The following is a 21,190-nucleotide window of genomic DNA, read 5'->3' on the forward strand; positions in this document are numbered from 1 at the left end:
TTTTAAAAATCTCATTCTTTTTTAACGCTCGAACAAATTGAATGTGTAAACACTTATTTCCTTAAAGTATCTGTATCTATTTTATTTACAAAAAATTAATCAAATTGTTCACCGTCATATACTTTTTTGCTTAGAAAAAATAACCCGATGTATTATTCAGATTAAACGCTCGACTTAGTCCTGCCCTGACCCATTCAGTCAGTCGTACAGTTTTCATCAACGAGGCCTAGGACTAGCAACCACGTCGGCCACCATCGCCAGTCTAACATTATCACCGCTCAGTTCCGTCCCCTTTTTTTCCAACACTGAATTCCGTCCCCTTTTTTTCCAACACCGAGTTCCGTCCCTTTTTTCCCCCTCGCACAATTTCTTCTCCCCAGCCCACCAGAGGAAGAAATTCGCCGGCGGGTCAGACCGCGGTATAAAAGCGTTCCGTCGCTGAGCTTCAAACAGGTGCTGTCCACAGAGGGCTCGGCATGGGATTTTAAAACTTGTCGTCTTGTGGTGGATTTTCATACGGCGGCTGGTACCGGTGGTGTTGTTGGATTACTTGAAAACTTGACGGTGTCTTCTCTGAATATATTTTTTTAACAGAGCTGGTGAGTTGCCTAGTTGTTTACCTTTGTACAAGTTGGAGGAGGAACTAGATCTTAAATAGTAAAATATGAAACAGGCCTTAATTATTTGCAAATTAATAATTACTAAGATTTATAATTTTAGATTAATTTGTTAAGAAGGTACTTTTAAACTTAACTATTAGAATCTATATCTAGATCTATTCTAGATCTGGCTATATTCAACATTCTATATCAGTATCAGTTACTCATTATCTTATGGCTTTATTCAAATATGTTTTGGATATTATGTATACATAACAAAATAACATTGAATATAGAATATTAGGCCTATATAGATATATAGATTAGATCTATTATGCAATATCTAAAATTACAGTAATACTACTACTAGTAATAGGCTTACTATAGAAGATCTGTATTATTTATATATATATATATATATATATATATATATATATATATATATATATATATATATATATATATATATATATATATATATATATATATATATATATATATATATATATATATATATATATTATACTAGGTCCTTCATAAATAATATAACTTATAACTACTTAATATAAACATTGGTTATTTATCCATTGTCATATTGACTCATATCTTCGATATTCCTTTTTTTTATTATAAAGATTATTAATTTACCTTTCTAGATTAGATCTAGATTCTAGATTTAGATCTAGATCTAGATTCTAGTAGCTAATGTTTCACACAAATATTTAAGTTCCAATTGACTGTCTAACGTTAACCATAGCCACCCTAACCTTGTTCATATCTGTAATAAACTAGCATTAAACCCTATCCCTGTGTATTCTGACTCCAGGCCCAACTGAAATCTTACCCTTAAACCTAATCTAGATCTGGATCTGGTTCTAATCCTTGCTGTATAACAATTACACGAAGAAATCTTAATTACGGTGTTATATATTTACTTTTAAAAAATGCCTTGGTTAATTTAATTTTTTTTTTCATTTGAAGTGAATAATTTAAAAAAAAAAACAACTAATTAGCCCAATCCATGATTTCTACCCATCAAATTAAAATCTAAATGCCTTTTTTTTACGTTAGCAAAAATAAACATCAACATCGACAACTGGTGCATGTTTTTTTTTTATAATTTCATTTTAATATTTACGAAAACAACCAATTAAATGCTAATTAACAATTATACATCGAAATTCACATCAAGTTCACGTCTCGCGTCATAAACCTGCGGAGTCCGTCAGACTGAAGTAAGAGGCCCTGACGACCACATCTTGATACATATCTTTATTAACCCTTGCCTCGCCAAGTGGGCTAGCCTCGTTATTTTCGTTGTCTTGTTTTTCTAGGCAGCAAATTGTTAACCCACGAACCCATCCAACAAGAAGTATTTTAAAAAAAAAAACCACCTCACCCCCCCACTACTTTTTCCTCCCATCTTCATACAAACAAAAGAAATACAAACCTGCACACTCCGACCTATCCCCTATCTACCACATGAATGTCCCCTACCCCCACATAAATGTCCTCTACCCACACATTAATGTCCACTACCCCCACATAACTACCCCCACAAAAATGTCCCCTACCCCACATAAATGTCCCCTCAAATAAATGACCCCTACCCCCACTTAAATGTCCCCTACCCCCACACAAATGTCCCCTACCCCCCCACATAAATGTCCCCTCACATAAATGTCCCCTACCCCCACACAAATGTCCCCTACCCCCACATAAATGTCCCCTCACAGAAATGTCCCCTACCCCCACATAAATGTCCCCTACCCAAACATAAATGTCCCCTACCCAAACATAAATGTCCCCTACCCCCACATAAATGTCCCCTACCCTCATATAAATGTCCCCTACCCCCACATAAATGTCCCCTCACATAAATGTCCCCTACCCAAACATAAATGTCCCCTACCCCCACATAAATGTCCCCTCACATAAATGTCCCCTACCCTCATATAAATGTCCCCTACCCCCACATAAATGTCCCCTCACATAAATGTCCCCTACCCCCACATAAATGTCCCCTCATATAAATGTCCCCTACCCCCACATAAATGTCCCCTCACATAAATGTCCCCTCACATAAATGTCCCCTACCCAAACATAAATGTCCCCTACCCCCACATAAATGTCCCCTCACATAAATGTCCCGTACCCTCATATAAATGTCCCCTACCCTCACATAAATGTCCCCTCACATAAATGTCCCCTCACATAAATGTCCCCTACCCCCACATAAATGTCCCCTACCCCCACATAAATGTCCCCTCACATAAATGTCCCCTACCCTCATATAAATGTCCCCTACCCCCACATAAATGTCCCCTACCCCCACATAAATGTCCCCTACCCCCACATAAATGTCCCCTCACATAAATGTCCCCTACCCCCACATAAATGTCCCCTACCCCCACATAAATGTCCCCTACCCCCCACATAAATGTCCCCTACCCCCCACATAAATGTCCCCTACCCCCACATAAATGTCCCCTACCCCCACATAAATGTCCCCTACCCCCACATGAATGTCCCCTCACATAAATGTCCCCTACCCCCACATAAATGTCCCCTACCCCCACATAAATGTCCCCTACCCCCACATAAATGTCCCCTACCCCCACATAAATGTCCCCTACCCCCACATAAATGTCCCCTACCCCCACATGAATGTCCCCTCACATAAATGTCCCCTCCCCCACATTAATGTCCCCTACCCCCACATAAATGTCCCCTACCACCACTTAAATGTCCCCTCACATAAATGTCCCCTACCCCCACATAAATGTCCCCTACCCCTCTTCTAGTTCGAAATACCGGTTTAACAACTGTCTGATGACGTCATTATAAACACGTGATTAGACAACCACAGTCTTAGCCCACATAAAAACCCACCAAGTTTTGATCAGATTAGAATAACACCTAACCAATATAAAACCACCAATTTTTTGCTTAAATTAGAAATTCACTGTGCTAACGTGTTGGAACCCACTATATAAATCCCATCGTTTATCTAGTACAGTTTTAGCTGGAGAAAGAAACACACTCATCTAGGAAGAAGGGTTCTGGGTTTGTTTATAGTTTCAAGTGTTTAAGTACATTAGCGTGGGTGTAGTACTGGTAGTGTAACCTGTCGTTTTTACGGTCTTTCTGTCTTGTGTTAAATAGGATTGACCAGAAATATAAGACTATCTGCCAAATTTGTATGAGTGACTATCTGCCCAATTTGTATGAGTGACTATCTGTCCCACTTGTACGAGTGACTATCTGCCCAATTTGTATGAGTGACTATCTGTCCCACTTGTACGAGTGACTATCTGCCCAATTTGTATGGGTGACTATCTGTCCCACTTGTACGAGTGACTATCTGCCCAATTTGTATGGGTGACTATCTGCCCCACTTGTACGAGTGACTATCTGCCCAATTTGTATGAGTGACTATCTGCCCTACTTGTAAGACATTAATTTTACAGTATCTGTCCAGTATGCGTTGTCCCGAAACTAGAACAAAAAATTGCACTCTCGCGCACCCCCCCCCCCAACCCCAAGTTGTACACTATTGTGTACCCCAACCTCCCACCACCCACCACCCACCACCCGCCACCCAGATCACAATACTACCCCAGGGGAGATCAGTGATCGAATAATTAGCAAGTGGCGCTTCAAGGGTTTATAACTCCCTCCAAGTTTCATACAGTTTCCTGAATATTCGCTTACCATAGGGTCGTCATAAGGTTAGGTTTAGATTTAGGGTTACCTTCATTTTTATTACCGACACCACGCCATATGATAAGTGTTTTTACGAACGATGTACGGCTAACCCAATTGCGCTACATTTTTTTGTTTTGAATTAGGTTAAGTGGCATCACATCTTGGCAATGGACCCCGGGATTAAATTACGGGAGGGCAAATTTTGTGCGACACCGGTTATGTAGGTCCAAGCAGTTCACCAGCCAAAGAGATTGGTTTAGTCCAGTTATGCTGGGGTAGGGACGCAAGGGGGCGGGGGTGTCATGTTCTGGGGGTACTTTTTAATATTAATATTGACAGACGAGGCAGATTTAGTTTTTTCCCCGCAAATATCGAGTTTAGATGCCGAAGTTTATCGTGTGAGATATCACAAAGTCCACCTAAGTCAGATCATCATCGACTTTCCATGTTCGTGCACAAGACACACAAGACACATGGGGCAGATAAAGTAGAGTTTTTCTGTTTCATTGACCTCGGCTTATGAAAGGATAGTGTGGTCAGCTCTATGCCCAGCCGCCTTTATTTCTCTAACGTGATTCAGGTACCCATCAGAGCTGGGAGGACTCAGTGGCTGAGTTTCTTCCAGGCATCTCTTCGGGGGGGGGGGGGGGGGGGCGAAGCCACCCGAATTTTTTTTACCGCCCCCCCCCCCCCCCGAACGAAATGAAATTTATATAATTTATATAGAAAATATATACTTTTAACAGTGTCCGCCCCCCTCCCCCCGAAGAAAGTCTACCGCCCCCCCCCCCGAAAATTTCAAGTCTCCCCCCGGAGAAAAAAGTCTGGAAGAAACACTGCTCAGTTGCGTCTGCAGTCATAAGTCCGAACTAAGATCCGAACTCTAGACCTTCGTACTATCAATCAAGCACTCTACCATTCGACTTTACCGCCCCTTAACTCTGATGGATTCCTGGTATCTGATGGATATCTGACCCACGTTAGGGTATATGACCCACGTTAGGATAACTGACCCACGTTAGGGTATATGACCCACGTTAGGGTATATGACCCACGTTAGGTTATCTGACCCACGTTAGTGTATCTGACCCACATTGGGGTATATGACCCACGTTAGGATAACTGACCCACGTTAGGGTATATGACCCACGTTAGGGTATATGACCCACGTTAGGTTATCTGACCCACGTTAGTGTATCTGACCCATGTTAGGGTATATGACCCACGTTAGGATAACTGACCCACGTTAGGGTATATGACCCACGTTAGGGTATATGACCCACGTTAGGGTATATGACCCACGTTAGGGTATCTGACCCAAGTTAGGGTATATGACCCACGTTAGGGTATATGACCCACGTTAGGGTATCTGACCTACGTTAGGGTATATGACCCCCGTTAGATAGAGAAAAGGCGTCTTTGTATAATGCTGACCACACCGACAGTTCGTATGCCGTGGTAAAAAAGGATGAACTCTACTTCGTCTGCCTTATATACCCCCTTAAAGGGGACCTTTACTTTTACTTATTATATGTGTTGTTTAGTAGCTATGTGTAGTGGTTGGTACTGAAAGCAACTATCATAACATATAAGACTAAATCTGATTAACGTGAAATTTAAAAAAAAAAATTGCTACTTGTTCTCAAAAGGGAAAATAAGTTTGTTGAAAACAAATATCAAAGATAGAAATAATTCTAAAATAGAATTCCATCTGATTTGAAACAAATATTTCACATTTGGAGACAGAGCGCCCTTAGAAACCAGAATATTGTATTTCTTTAAGGGGAAGCAATTTGTGCATGGATGTTAAAAGTTTACAAATACTCAAGCGACAAACTTTCTTTTTTGCTTTCCTTGTTTGAAGAGTTTGTATGTTTAAGAAGAAAAAAAATTCATCAGCGCACGTGCAATTATTTCACGTATTTTTGTTCCAAAGGGAGAAAAATAAAATTAAAATAAAAGAAGATTCATTCGAACATTTTGTTTCTTTGATACCTGGTAGTGCAGGGTCAATCTAAATACCGAAACATGCACCCAGTACTGACTTTTCGACCGGGATGCGCTACCAAAAGTTTTTTCATCTGGACTATTCTGGACATCTGACGGCTCAGACCCTATGTCAACGAGTACGGGTAAATGTCAAGCGGGCCGTTTTTTCTGATGGGGATTGAATGGGGGAGGGGGATGGGGGGGGGGGTGGAAGAAATCGCCACGAACTTAAATGACCAGTGATACTTTTATCATGGGGGGGGGGGGAGTTTTCTTGGCAAAGGTTCTGTTTGTTATTGACATACCGAGCTTTGCGAGATGAACCGGCTTGCTGGAAAAATCCGTCATTAGTACAGAGATACGCAAAATAACGACCAAATCAGCGAATCACTGCAGGACCTAAACAAACAAAAATAAAAATGTACAGTGCGCGGAGATGTATGGACGATTAGCTGGCAAACACGCGGCTTGTTCAGAAGACTAAATACCCATCGTTAGCGACAAAAGCTCGGCCGGCGCAGGGTGGGAACTCCAAATACGCCGTGTAAGAAACGAGAACAAGAACAGACACCGAAACGCGAGGGTCGGTGTAAAGACCCGTTCGATCGCTAAGATCCGGAGTGGTTTGTGGATGTTTGCATGCGTGTCTGATTCGTATGTATGTGCGTTTGTCTGTTTCCGTGTGCTTGTTTTTGTTTGCGTTTATATGCATGGCCGCTTCTAAATCTTTTAATGCATTTTTGCATTCGTGTCTGATTATTTTTCGTGTTGGTGTGTCTGCTTCAGTACGTATGTTTGTTTTTGTTTGTGTCTGCATGTATGTGTGCTACTGTTTGTTTTTTATGTTTCTATTTTCTATTTTTAAAATCTTCTCACTAATTTATCTCCCACCATATTCTTCCGAATGTTGCGGCTGTTCTGTGTACTTTGATACGTGAGGTTTTTATTCCCATTTAAACTAGAATATCCAAAATATCCAGTGTTACTTTTAAATAAAAAAACCTTTGTAGTTAAAGCACTGTTGTAAACTCTGACAACCTTGATGTAAACGTAGAGCAGATGGACTCCGGAAAGTTGGACAAAACGCCCCAGAACTTCGCGGAAATCTCCACGACATTTCCCGAGTTCCCCAAGCGTTACAGAGTTTCAAAGGATTCCCCCAAAACTCCATAGAAATCCCGTTACATCCTAAAATATTGTACTCCCTGTAATTCTTCCTAATTTTTCTTGTATTATGTTTTGAATTTTGCCCATGAGCAACTAACCAGAACTCCATAGAATGAGCACGAACTACCAAAACGCTCACCAAATCTCATTAAACGCATCCATATTCTCCCACTTGCACTAATGCCCACTGCCTATTAGTTTAACCTACATCGACCCGTAGTGACCGAGACAGAGCGACTCTACTTCACCTATCCCGTGTACCGACACGTCCCGTCTCACCACGCTAATGATTATCTTCTCACCCACGCCGTCTGTTTTTCTCCGACTCCCACTGGGGGGGGGGGGGAGACTGGCCGAGAATTCTGGGATTCCAACCGCCCGTACAGGTAGGTTGGGGGCCCCTGAAATCGCAAGGATACGATTCTTGTGCTAACGCGATAGCATTGCTAGGAGGGGTGGGGGTGCTAACAGGAGGGACATGGGCATGGGTGAGGGGGCGGTCTATCTTTAATGCTAATTTCCTGAACATTCCATTTACGATCGGTGCTGCGGCATTGCTGGAAACCACTCTATTTGCCTTAAAATGTATATGATGGGGTCGTCCAAATAAATGGCGTCACTTGGGGGGGGGGGGGGGTGGGTTGAAAAAAAAGGGGTGGGGGGTGGGGGGGATTTTCATTTTTGTAACGATGAGTACATTTTGTATTTCTTATAAGAAACATAAACAAAACAAATGTTTTACTTTATTTGGTTAAGATTAGGGTATCGTTTTAAGAAATCGTTGGAGGTAGTTAGAACTTTGCGATGTAATTTTATGCGTTTGGCTTTTTTGTGGCAATAGGTGGAAAGAGAGGGGGTTGCCTTAAAATACGTGACTTTACTTAAGTTGGGCCCTTGGATGGGTATAAAAATTCCAGAGTACGCCTGTGGGTGCTTAGATAAGCCTCGGAATACGACCTTCATCTCATTTCAATTTTCGTATAATCAAAAACAATATCCTGTCTCGTATAATCAAAAACAAAATCCTGTCGATAAAGCTCAGGGTTTATAAATATTTATAACGAGGTTAACAGGAGATATAAATATGGCCGAGAGAGCTGGCATATAAAGCATCAGTATCAGGAGATTAAAATTCTCAAAACGAAACTCAACACCAAATTCATATCTGGTTTCGATTTGAATAACTTCCGGTTAATCAAAAAACGCTATCCCTATTTTAATCAAATGTAAGAAGAGACTTATCTTCTTGATTCTAAACAAAACACGAGCTGTGATCTTTTAATTTTGCTAGTATTAAAATATAATGTGTGGATAGATAGGTGCGTGGATAGATGAGTATGTGGATAGATGGGTGTGTGGATAGATGGGTGTGTGGATAGATGAGTATGTGGATAGATGGGTGTGTGGATAGATGGGTGTATGGATAGATGGATGTGTGGATAGATGGGTGTGTGGATGGATGGGTGTGTGGATAGATGGGTGTGTGGATGGATGGGTGTGTGGATGGATGGGTGTGTGGATAAATGGGTGTGTGGATAGATGAGTATGTGGATAGATGAGTATGTGGATAGATGGGTGTGTGGATGGATGGGTGTGTGGATGGATGGATGGGTGTGTGGATACAGGGGTGTGTGGATGGATGGGTGTGTGGATACAGGGGTGTGTGGATGGATGGGTGTGTGGATGGATGGATGTGTGGATAGATGTGTGTGTGGATAGATGGGTGTGTGGATGGATGGGTGTGTGGATGGATGGATGTGTGGATAGATGTGTGTGTAGATAGATGGGTGTGTGGATGGATGGGTGTGTGGATGGATGGATGTGTGGATAGATGTGTGTGTGGATAGATGGGTGTGTGGATGGATGGGTGTGTGGATGGATGGGTGTGTGGATAGTTGGGTGTGTGGATAGATGGGTGTGTGGATAGATGGGTGTGTGGATAGATGGGTGTGTGGATAGATGGGTGTGTGTGGATAGATGGGTGTGTGGATAGATGAGTGTGTGGATGGATGGGTGTGTGGATAGATAGATGTGTGGATGGATGGGTGTGTGGATAGATGGGTGTGTGGATAGATGGGTGTGTGGATAGATGGGTGTGTGGATAGATGGGTGTGTGGATGGATGGGTGTGTGGATGGATGGGTGTGTGGATAGATGGGTGTGTGGATAGATGGGTGTGTGGATAGATGGGTGTGTGGATAGATGGGTGTGTGGATAGATGGGTGTGTGGATAGATGGGTTTATGGATAGATGGGTGTGTGGATAGATGGGTGTGTGGATAGATGTGTGTGTGGATAGATGGGTGTGTGGATGAATGGGTGAGTGGATAGATGGATGTGTGGATGGATGGGTGTGTAGATAGATGGGTGTGTGGATAGATGGGTGTGTGGATGGGTGTGGGTGTGTGGATAGATGGATGTGTGGATAGATGGGTGTGTGGATAGATGGGTGTGTGGATAGATGGGTGTGGGGATAGATGGGTGTGTGGATAGATGGGTGTGTGGATAGATGGGTGTGTGGATAGATGGGTGTGTGGATAGATGGGTGTGTGTGTGTGGATAGACGGGTGTGTGGATAGATGGGTGTGTGGATAGATGGGTGTGTGGATAGATGGGTTTGTGGATAGATGGGTGTGTGGATAGATGGGTGTGTGGATAGATGGGTGTGTGGATAGACGGGTGTGTGGATAGATGGGTGTGTAGATAGATGGATGGTTAGAACTTACTTGTCATGATTCGTGCTATAAAATGTAAAGACTAATAATTATGGGGATAAATTTGGGTAAAAAAAAACACTAAAATAGCATCGTTTAAACTCTAGAGTGTTTTACTTAGTGTAAGGGAGTGGTTGGGGGGGGGGGAGTTTAATTGTTAAGAAAAATGGCAAACGATTAATTAAACATTTTAAATTTAAATTATTTTTTTGAGTGGCCTTGTGTTTGATTGAAAGTTCTGAATTTTAATTTAAGTCTCGTCCTTAAAGTGCAATTTAAGATTTTTTTTATTTTATTATGCAAATAAAGAAATTCTAACAAATTAAAGGAATTATTATCTATTGCTCGGGTAGACTTAGACATTAAAACCCCAGATACAGAAAGAGAGAGAACTCGTAACTTGATTGATAGACAAGGCGAGATAACTCATAACTAGATACACTTTACCAACCAAACAGACTTGATTAAATATAAGGTTTATTTTAAAATGTCAATCCTAATATAAAAAATAAATGAATTTAGCTCTAAATTTTCGAACCTATTGTGATTATCTTAAAGAAATTTTTCTTAAATTAATTTAATTTTTAACATTTTTAAAACAATACAAATTGTATTTTGTTTTTTTTTAATTTAACTTGTTGTCAATATGATATAAATGCTGTTTGTGTCTTGACTGAAAATTATTTAAGAGAAATATCATTACCTTTCACAAAAACATAAGAAATCATCACCCACCCCTCAGTTGGAAATCCAATTAAAATCTCCGTTGATCGCTTTTTGCTCTTTTTTTTATTTACATATTGTTAATATTTCCTACTAATTTATCACTCTGTTTACACTGTAACAAACTCCCAACAGTGAAAACATTTAAGACTATCATGGTAAAAATACCATTTTTGCATTTCTTTATTTCTCGTTACCTTCATTTGAATTGTTGATCGACTAATCATTGTTTAGTACTGTTCACCATTTTGTTCTTGTAAAAGATATTTTTTTTAAATGTTTGAATTACGTTACAGACTAACGCGCACGTATTATATTGATTATGCTGATGTACTTATTTATATTAAAACAATTAGATTTGGGCGAAATGTTATTTTCTCCTTAATCAATTTTACGGAAGCCACCTTGTGTAAAATATTTATTTCGTTTTCCTTTTCCTTATACTTTTTTGTAACTATTCAATTATATCACAGACTACACAAACATAAAAAAAGGTTGATGTATTTGTTTTATATGTAAATAAAAGTTATATATATATATATATATATATATATATATATATATATATATATATATATATATATATATATGTGTGTGTGTGTGTGTGTGTATACATATTATACATACATATATATATATATATATATATATATATATATATATATATATATATATATATATAGCCTATATATATATATATATATATATATATATATATATATATATATATATATATATATATATATATATATATGCCTATTTTAAAAAATATCTTGTGGAAAAAAAAACCTGGACGAAAATAAAAACATAAATAAATAAAAACCTGGAGTGATAAAAATTTCAGCCCAGATTTATCTACGAACCAATCTTGATCTCGTATTGAGGGTGTCGCGGGCATTCTGTGGGAAAACCCGATGTTTGGCAGCAGTTAAGACGATGTTATATGCAGGGGTCTTGTCAAGACAGACCCACGTTAAGGGCTAATAAAATAAGGGGCAGACATTTTTTGTGGGGTGGAGTGGAATTCGGAGGGGTCGGGGGGGGCACACAATTTGTGGAATTTGTATTTTTTTTTTGGTAGTGGTTTTGAATTAGCGAAAAGATATGACTATGTTGTTGGTTGTGATGGGGAAGGGGAGTGTGTGTGTGTGTGGGGGGGGGGGGGGGTTGAGGGTCGTATGGGGGGTGGGGGGGGGTCGAACATGTGGAAACGATGTTAAGTTGGATGGAGTGGATAAGAGAATAGTGGGTAGTGGGTGGATGAAATGTGAATGGATAAGTGGAGATAGAATGTCGGGAGTGGATAACTGGCAGGTGGATGTGGTGTGTGGATAGCCGGTGAATGGATAAATGGTGAGTGGATAAATGGTGAGTGGATAAATGGTGTGTGGATAAATGGTGAGTGGATAAATAGAAAGTGTATAGATGGTAAGTGGATAAATGGTGAGTAGATAAATGGTGAGTGGTTCAATGGTTAGGGGTAAGTGGATGTGGTGAGTGGATGTGGTGAGTGGATGTGGTGAGTGGATGTGGTGAGTGGATGTGGTAAGTGGATGTGGCAAGATGATTAGTAAGTTGATGTTGTGAGTGGATGTAGTAAGTGGATGTGGTAAGTAGATGTGGAGAGTGGATGTGGAGAGTGGATGTGGAGAGTGGATGTAATAAGTGTTAAACGCAATATCTTGAGACAAATCTTGAGTATTTTGGTTAAAAGACTGTAGTTAAGCGTCAATATTCGCCAGGTAACTCAGACTAGAGCAAAGACTTTCCGAGGCCGCGAGAGATTGGCATGTTTGATTTAGAAGAATCTCTCTGACAACTTTTTTAGGAGGCGGTTGCTAGGTTTCTGTCATGGCTGTCTGGCATTGCTTGGTCAGGGGGGGTCGGGGTGGTCTAGATTCGAACCCTAACCAATCTCATGCAAAGTTAGAGATGTTTCAATCCACCAGCAGGCATACACAGAAATTGAGAGCTTAGTGTGGATGATGAGGGGTGGGGTGTGGAGGTATGGAGCTAGCATTAGGATGTGGGGTGGGGTGTGGAGGTATGGAGCTAGCATTAGGATGTGGGGTGGGGTGTGGAGGTATGGAGCTAGCATTAGGATGAGGGGTGGGGTGTGGAGGTATGGAGCTAGCATTAGGATGTGGGGTGGGGTGTGGAGGTATGGAGCTAGCATTAGGATGAGGGGTGGGGTGTGGAGGTATGGAGCTAGCATTAGGATGTGGGGTGGGGTGTGGAGGTATGGAGCTAGCATTAGGATGTGGGGTGGGGTGTGGAGGTATGGAGCTAGCATTAGGATGTGGGGTGGGGTGTGGAGGTATGGAGCTAGCATTAGGATGAGGGGTGGGGTGTGGAGGTATGGAGCTAGCATTAGGATGTGGGGTGGGGTGTGGAGGTATGGAGCTAGCATTAGGATGTGGGGTGGGTAACGTTGACGAGGTATGGCGCTTGGTTTTAAATTGACGAAAAAGAAAACCCCTTTAAAGCTCTAAATCGCCGAGTCAAGTACCATTCACAAAATAATTTGGAACTTATTAAAAACGTCGACACGAAGTATTCGCTCTTATGTTGTTAGAGTATCGATACCTCACTCCCCCTCATTCCCCCTCCCCCTCCATAGTTCAAATCCTAATCGTAACCCCGAATCTATTCGTGACACTAGACATGTTCCTAACCCGAGCCCTAACCCCGATTACAGAATCGATACCGACGTAAATAAATATCTGCCCGATACTTCTTTATCCCGTCCAGGTTTTTTATTTACCCGAACCAATATTGTAGCTTGAGCGAAATGTTATTCTAGAACAAAAAAACGAGTGCACGTTCTGTCAAAAGCTTTTTATGTGTAACATTTTTGGTAATGTAACCTTGACCGTGTTAGTTAAAGAAACGTATTATCAAGCGATTGTGATATTTCTATTTTTGTTAGAAGAGATTCTAGTGCAGTAGTTCTTAACCGTTTTGGTGGTACTAACCCTACACGTTTTTAGATGCGCATTCATCGAAAATTCTATCGTCGGCACTGACAAAATCCGATCGTGAATCACGTGAGTCGGGTGTGACTTAACCTTCAGCGAACCACTGAGACTGATTCGCCTAACCCCTGGGGTTCGATGGGACACAGGTGTAGAACCACTGGTCTAGTGTGTGTGTGGGGGGGGGGGGGGGGCATGTATGCCTGAATGTATGTGAGTTTGACGAGGGTAAGAGAGAGAGAGAGTGACAGTGTGTGTGTGGGAGGGAGGGAGAGAGAGGGGGTGAGGGAGTGAGAGAGAAAGAAAGAGAAAGAGAGTAGATTAAGATATAGAAGCAGAATAAATAATAGACTACAATAGCTGGACGAAATGTATGAAAGAATTATATTAATGACCTCAAAAACACATTCGTTTATCAATTCTGAAGCATGGCATTTTTACATGCATTCAAATCACACACACACACTCACTCACGCACGCACGCACGCACACATACACACACAAACAAACAGAAGTATAATTAGATTTGGAAATCTCCTAAAATATGTTTTATAAGAAATATGCAAGGGGGATAACTCAAAGTGGAGGTAGCCGAGAAGTTGTATTGTGATTGACCTTTGACCCTTGAGCTGTAGAGAACAAAAAATCCTGTGGATAATGTGTTGGCGGTGGCGTTTAATGATGGCTGATGGCAAATAATGAGCGTTTAACATCATGACTGGCATTCCCTTCTCTCTGCTTTATGTATATGGTGTGGGGGGGGGGGGGGTGTGGAGGAAACCTACTGCCACCAGTGGTAGATGAAGAGTTAAATGGGCTGCAGCCGGGCTTCACCCCCACATCATCCCCACATTTTAGAAGCCGCCCTCCCTCAGATTTATATTTTCGCGTATTTTAATGAATGAAAAAGGAAGCTTCAGTGAGGTATATATGAAATTACAATGTTAAAAACTCATAGTGGTTGTAATTTTACAAGTTTAGGACGATTTGAAGTACAGTGGAGGTTTCAACCCAAGGTCTTCGTCATCGCAACAACAAAAAAAAAAAAAAAAAAAAAAAAAAAAAAACAACAGCGCCTTAATTTTGGGCTTGGTTTGACCTCTGGTCAATATTCAAAATTAGCGACGCGTATTGGAGGTGGTGTTTATTTCAGGCATTTCTACGGGTGCCCTTCCCCGGAGTATGTCCACTGCCCCCCCCCCCCCCCTCCCTACAATAAAAACATAGTCCTTGAGTTTTAATTAGCCTGCAATAGACGCGACTACAATAGTGTCTGAACTTGGTCGGAGTTGGGGAGGGGGGAGGGGGGGGGGGGGGGGGGTGGTTCGGGCATAACATTTGCGGTTGTCGGCCAACCCATGGGCCCTGCTTTCATCCCCCCCCCCCTACTGTGGGGGGTTTGTTTTAAACACATCAAATTTTGTGTTAAAACTTTAATGCCGCAACTTTAGAGTACAGATACATGTTGATTAATTATTTACCACGCGATTGTAAGGTCTAAATGACGTACGCATTCGCCATTTATTTGCCTTCATTTACCTTACATTTTCCACCGTCTTTTTACTTTCTCGTATATACGTAGTATAGAGAAAGTATTGTAATCGTGCAAAAAAAAAATCGAGATTTTTACAAATCTCGACGTTTTACACCTCACTGATACGGAAAAACATAATTTTGCAATCTTGTCCGTATGTCTGTGTGTGTGTGTGTGTGTCTGTGTGTGTGTCTGTCCGTGTGTAAACACGATAACTTGAGTACCGTTACAGCTAGGTTGATGAAATTTCATATATAAGTATTTTATCAAAATCGTAGATCCGTATCAACTTTTGAGCGATTTCCGATAACCGGAAGTGGTACTTTTCCTACTTTGAATTTTTTAAAAGCCTATAACTTGAGTACTATTTCAGATAGATAAATGAAATTTCACATGTAAGTAAAAGATCTAATTCTCTACCTTCTGTTAAATTTTGAGTAATTTCCGTTGACTGGAAGTAGTAATTTACGCTACTTCCGATTTCTCAAAAAACTAATGTAAATTTTAAAAGTACTAATAATATTGCGCACTATTATGCGCTTTTTTTATTTGCGTTCACTTGGTGTGCAATTAATTTGTCTACGAGATTTTATTCTATTTTTACAAGCTTTTATTTAACTCACTTCCTCGTCAGTCTGTCGTCAGTCTGTCTAGACGGAAACGCAGGAGTGAAAATTCGGACAGTTCTACTTGACCGATACGATTCACAGTTGGCACGTGGGTCAAGACATGAAGACAATGCAATCTGAAACTAAATTTGACTTAATTGGATGCCTAATTCATTTTTTATGAATTAATTAAAATTTGGACCGAATTAGTAGGCATATCTAGCCAACCACACCACACGCGTCATCACCTTCAATAGCTGCGCCATCACGTAATGGCTGAGTTCAAAAACCATTGCGCGCCTACTGAACGTGATGTTCAGTAGGCGCGCAATGGTTTTTAGTCATGTAACTCTATTGTAAATAAAACATGTAAAGTACTGAAAAAAAAATTCATAAAAAGCGTTTTAATAACAAGCTTTTATGTAATGATGCACTAAAAAGTAGAAAATAAATTATAGACTACTATTTAAATAACTATAAAGAAAAGCGTGGGCGTCTTCCTTAACATTAGTAAAGGTATCCAATAGATACTAAAGTGACCCACGCTTTTCTTTATAGTTATTTAAATAGTCTATAATTTATTTTCTACTTTTTAGTGCATCATTACATAAAAGCTTGTTATTAAAACGCTTTTTATGAATTTTTTTTTTACAAGCTTTTATTTAACTCACTTCCTCTGTCGTCAGTCTGTCGACAGTCTGTCTAGACGGAAACGCAGGAGTGAAAATTCGGACAGTTCTACTTGACCGACACGATTCACAGTTGGCACGTGGGTCAAGACATGAAGACAATGCAATCTGAAACTAAATTTGACTTAATTGGATGCCTAATTGATTTTTTATGAATTAATTAAAATTTGGACCGAATTAGTAGGCATGTCTAGCCAACCACACCACACGCGTCATCAATAGCTGCGCCATCACGACCACGTAATGGCTGCGTTCAAAAACCATTGCGCGCCTACTGAACGTGATATTCAGTAGGCGCGCAATGGTTTTTAGTCATGTAACTCTATTGTAGATAAAACATGTAAAGTACTGAAAAAAAAATTCATAAAAAACGTTTTAATAACAAGCTTTTATGTAATGATGCACTAAAAAGTAGAAAATAAATTATAGACTACTATTTAAATAACTATAAAGAAAAGCGTGGGTGTCTTCCTTAACATTAGTAAAGGTATCCAATAGATACTAAAGTGACCCACGCTTTTCTTTATAGTTATTTAAATAGTAGTCTATAATTTATTTTCTACTTTTTAGTGCATCATTACATAAAAGCTTGTTATTAAAACGTTTTTACAAGCTTTTATTTAACTCACTTCCTCTGTCTGTCTTGACGGAAACGCAGGAGTGAAAATTCGGACAGTTCTACTTGACCGATACGATTCACAGTTGGCACGTGGGTCAAGACATGAAGACAATGCAATCTGAAACTAAATTTGACTTAATTGGATGCCTAATTAATTTTTTATTAATTAATAAAAATTTGGACCGAATTAGTAGGCATGTCTAGCCAACCACACCACACGCGTCATCACCTTCAATAGCTGCGCCATCATGTAATGGCTGCGTTCAAAAACCATTGCGCGCCTACTGAACGTGATGTTCAGTAGGCGCGCAATGGTTTTTAGTCATGTAACTCTATTGTAAATAAAACATGTAAAGTACTGAAAAAAAAATTCATAAAAAACGTTTTAATAACAAGCTTTTATGTAATGATGCACTAAAAAGTAGAAAATAAATTATAGACTACTATTTAAATAACTATAAAGAAAAGCGTGGGTGTCTTCCTTAACATTAGTAAAGGTATCCAATATATACTAAAGTGACCCACGCTTTTCTTTATAGTTATTTAAATAGTAGTCTATAATTTATTTTCTACTTTTTAGTGCATCATTACATAAAAGCTTGTTATTAAAACGTTTTTTATGAATTTTTTTTTATGAATTTTTTTTTTAAAACTTTAAGTATTTAAAATGGATTAAAAATCATGTCTATAGCCCGAGTTTCCATCCCCTGTTATTTTATATAAGAATATTCGAGAAAGTTTAGGGGAGATCACTCCCGGTTTATTATGAAAGGGTTTAGTTTTTTTTTCCAACTACACTAATTTTGTCTATTCGTATTTTTTTTTCCGAAAAAAAAATCTACAGGAATATACGTCACCTCCTAACCGCCCACTACACCGCCGACGTCGACCGATATCCGTCCGCGTTCACGGGAACTATTTTCAGCATCGCGGGTTAAGTGCAGCTCGCTCGTGGCCCCCGTGTGATTATTACAGAACGACGAACATTATCTGCACAGATAACACTCGATTAATACAAATATCTCTGGCCTATAAAGACACGCTCAGGTCTTTACGGTGTTTAGGCTTGCCTTACAGGGGTTCTAAAGTTTCTTGATCACCGGCCCTATTTTTACAATACCGTGTATGGAACCAGTAGCGTAGCGAGGGGGGGGGGGGGGCGGGGGAGGGGACATATGTCCCCGTGCGCCGACCTTAGGGGGGCGCCAAAATGGGTTGGAAATATAAATTGAAAGGTTGAGGGGGGTGGAAATTGAAAGTTTGAGGGGGGGGGGGGTGCAAATCGAAAAGTTTGTCCCCGGGCGCCGGGAAGGGTCGCTACGCCTCTGTATGGAACTGTTTATGTTTTAGAAGAAGACTTGGAAACTGAGTTTTTAGAATCAGTGGTGTTTTTGTCTACGTATACAGGATGTTAAAGGTATTATTAAAACCAAATGGGGTAGGGTAGTAGCACTGATTTAGAACCACTGAAGTGGTGTTCGCTCGACTGGTTTCGACTAACGAGTGTAGTGTCGCAGTGGTAGGACGACAAATTTATGAAACTAGGCTTGACAGGGATAATTAACATATTAAAATTTGGCAACTTTTCTCTACCTAAACTCTTTAGGTGGTCTGAAGTTAATGGTGTGCGAATGGTGGGGTAGGTTACTGACGTTAGGTTAAGGTGGAGAGAATTTGGGTTGTCGTTTTGTTTGTGGTGTTATGTACATATTGGTGTCAGGTACTTGTTGATGTCAGCTAAGTATTGGTGTCATCTAAATATTGGTGTCACTTAAAGATTGTTGTCACTTAAATGTTGTTGTCACTTAAATGTTGGTTTCTGCTAATTGTTGGTGTCAGCTCTTAGTTTTTAATAAATGCTGGAGTACGCTAGACCGGAAATATGCGCAAAGGAAAACTGCGCAACGGAAAACTACGCACAAAGAAGTACGCAAGGACATTTTTGTTTTCTTAAATCGAGCATTTTTAGACATTTACAAAGAATGACTACATGAACATTGTAGCAAAATAAAACATATTTCCGTTACACACGGCAAAATTAAAGTGTAGGCAATATTAGTATCAGTGTTTCTTCCAGACTTTTTTCTCCGGGGGGGGCACTTGAAATTTTCGGGGGGGCGGTAAACTTTCTTCGGGGGGGCGGATACTGTTAAAAGTATATATTTTCTATATAAATTATATAAATTTCATTTCGTCCGGGGGGGGGGGGGGGCGGTAAAATTTTTTCGGGGGGCTGGAAGAAACTCTGATTAGTATGATTAGTTTGTATTTACGCATCTTTCTGCTTGCGCATTTTCCCTTTGCGCATTTTTTCGATTGCGCATTTTTCTGGAAACCCCTTAATTCATAGCAAAACTTTGTTCACGGTCATACTTTGTTGTTCAAATCTTTGTTACAGCTCCTGAATTCTGTGCAGGTGTCAAACTTTCAATTTGGCTGCAATTTCCCCGCTTCGTTTCATTTCATGCGTGCAGAAAGAAACAACTACACAGTGCAAGGCGCCATTTGTTTTTCATCCAACTCTGTCTGATCACGGCTATAAAATTTTCTTTTGGTTTTTCTTGGGTTCCAACGTCTCCTTTAGAATCAACTACACAGTCTGGCATTAAAAAAGACAATAAAGAATTATTTTTAAAGTTCGACTTTTAAAAGATGTAAGAGTAAGGCTGCAAAGTTCTAAAATACACAGAAGAAATGTATGATTATATCAGAAATGTACAAATATACCAAAGCTATTTTGACGTATTTCCTAGAGTCGCGGGTTGTGGAAATTCAGCACAGGCGCGGGTTTCGCGAATAGCATAGAAAGGACGTATTCGGGTCGACCTCCGTATCGAAGGGGGTTAAAAACTGACCGCGAGTGACCACCGCCTTAACTAATCCCTTTATGGAACATGTCGAAAAATTCAAAAAAAAAAAAAACGTCATAGAGTCGTAAACAGCAACCCGTCGTTATTAAAAAAAATCAGTTGCCATAAAGTGGGAGTGATCTCCCTTTAGCTTTCTGGAATACTCTTAGATAACACTAATGGGGATGGCAACTCCAGTGCAGAGGGGATATGGACTGTTTTTAAAAATCTATTTTCAAATGCTTACATTTTTTACAAAAATAAAATATGATAGAAAAAAAAAAGAATTGCACACCAAGTAAACAAGTAATCTGCCTTTAATTGTGCGGAACATTAGTACTTTATAAAGAAAGACAGAGAAATCAACTTAAAAATAAATTCATATGCGCTTTTAGAGAAATCGGAAATAGGGTAAAGTGCTACTTCCGGTAACTTGAAATTATTCGAAATGTTTCAGAGAACGGAGAATTAGATCTTCTACATATTTGTGAAATTTCCTCTATCTAACTGAAACAGTACCTAAATTACAGGCCTTTGAAAACTGAAAGTCGAATAAATCCCACTTCCGTTTACTGGAAATCGCTGAAAAGTTGATACAGAACTACACATTTGCTATTACTTATATATGAAATTTCGTCAACCTTGTTGTAACGGTACTCAATCGTGTTCACAGACTTCCTCTATTATCCTCTTTTTTTTCTTGTCTATTTATTATCAGAGATAATTGTGTTATTTTGTAAAATTAAATTACTCTGTGCACGAGAAGGTAAATCGACACAGGCGCAAATGGTTGAATGCTTACTTCACTGAGTGTCATCAGACCTCTAGAAAATAGATATTTAAAGCAGTGTGGCTTTTTAAAATTTCAACCGCGATTGTAAATTTTACTTAGATATATATTTATTTAAATTATTAGACCAAATTTCAAACAAACTTTTTTGCTTACAGATATTTTTATAAAATTAACAAGGATTGCTGTTGTGAATCAATTACTATTTTATTTTTGCCAGTTTTAAGA

The 21,190-nt window shown here is 39.7% G+C and overlaps 1 protein-coding gene across 2 annotated transcripts in view; it reads left to right on the top strand.

Moving 5' to 3' along the window:
• The first annotated feature begins 388 nt into the window (after nucleotides 1-388).
• LOC131948113 (SPARC-like) overlaps nucleotides 389-21,190 on the top strand; it is an 85,239-nt gene continuing 64,437 nt past the window's right edge. For both annotated transcript variants that reach the window (XM_059309630.1, XM_059309631.1), the window contains exon 1: nucleotides 389-599. The gene's annotated coding sequence lies outside the window, so the exon portion shown is untranslated. The remainder of the gene's footprint in view (nucleotides 600-21,190) is intronic.

Source organism: Physella acuta, unplaced genomic scaffold, assembly GCF_028476545.2.
Source record: "Physella acuta isolate Inbredline_101_S28 unplaced genomic scaffold, ASM2847654v3 ptg000623l, whole genome shotgun sequence".
Lineage (NCBI taxonomy): Eukaryota > Metazoa > Mollusca > Gastropoda > Physidae > Physella > Physella acuta.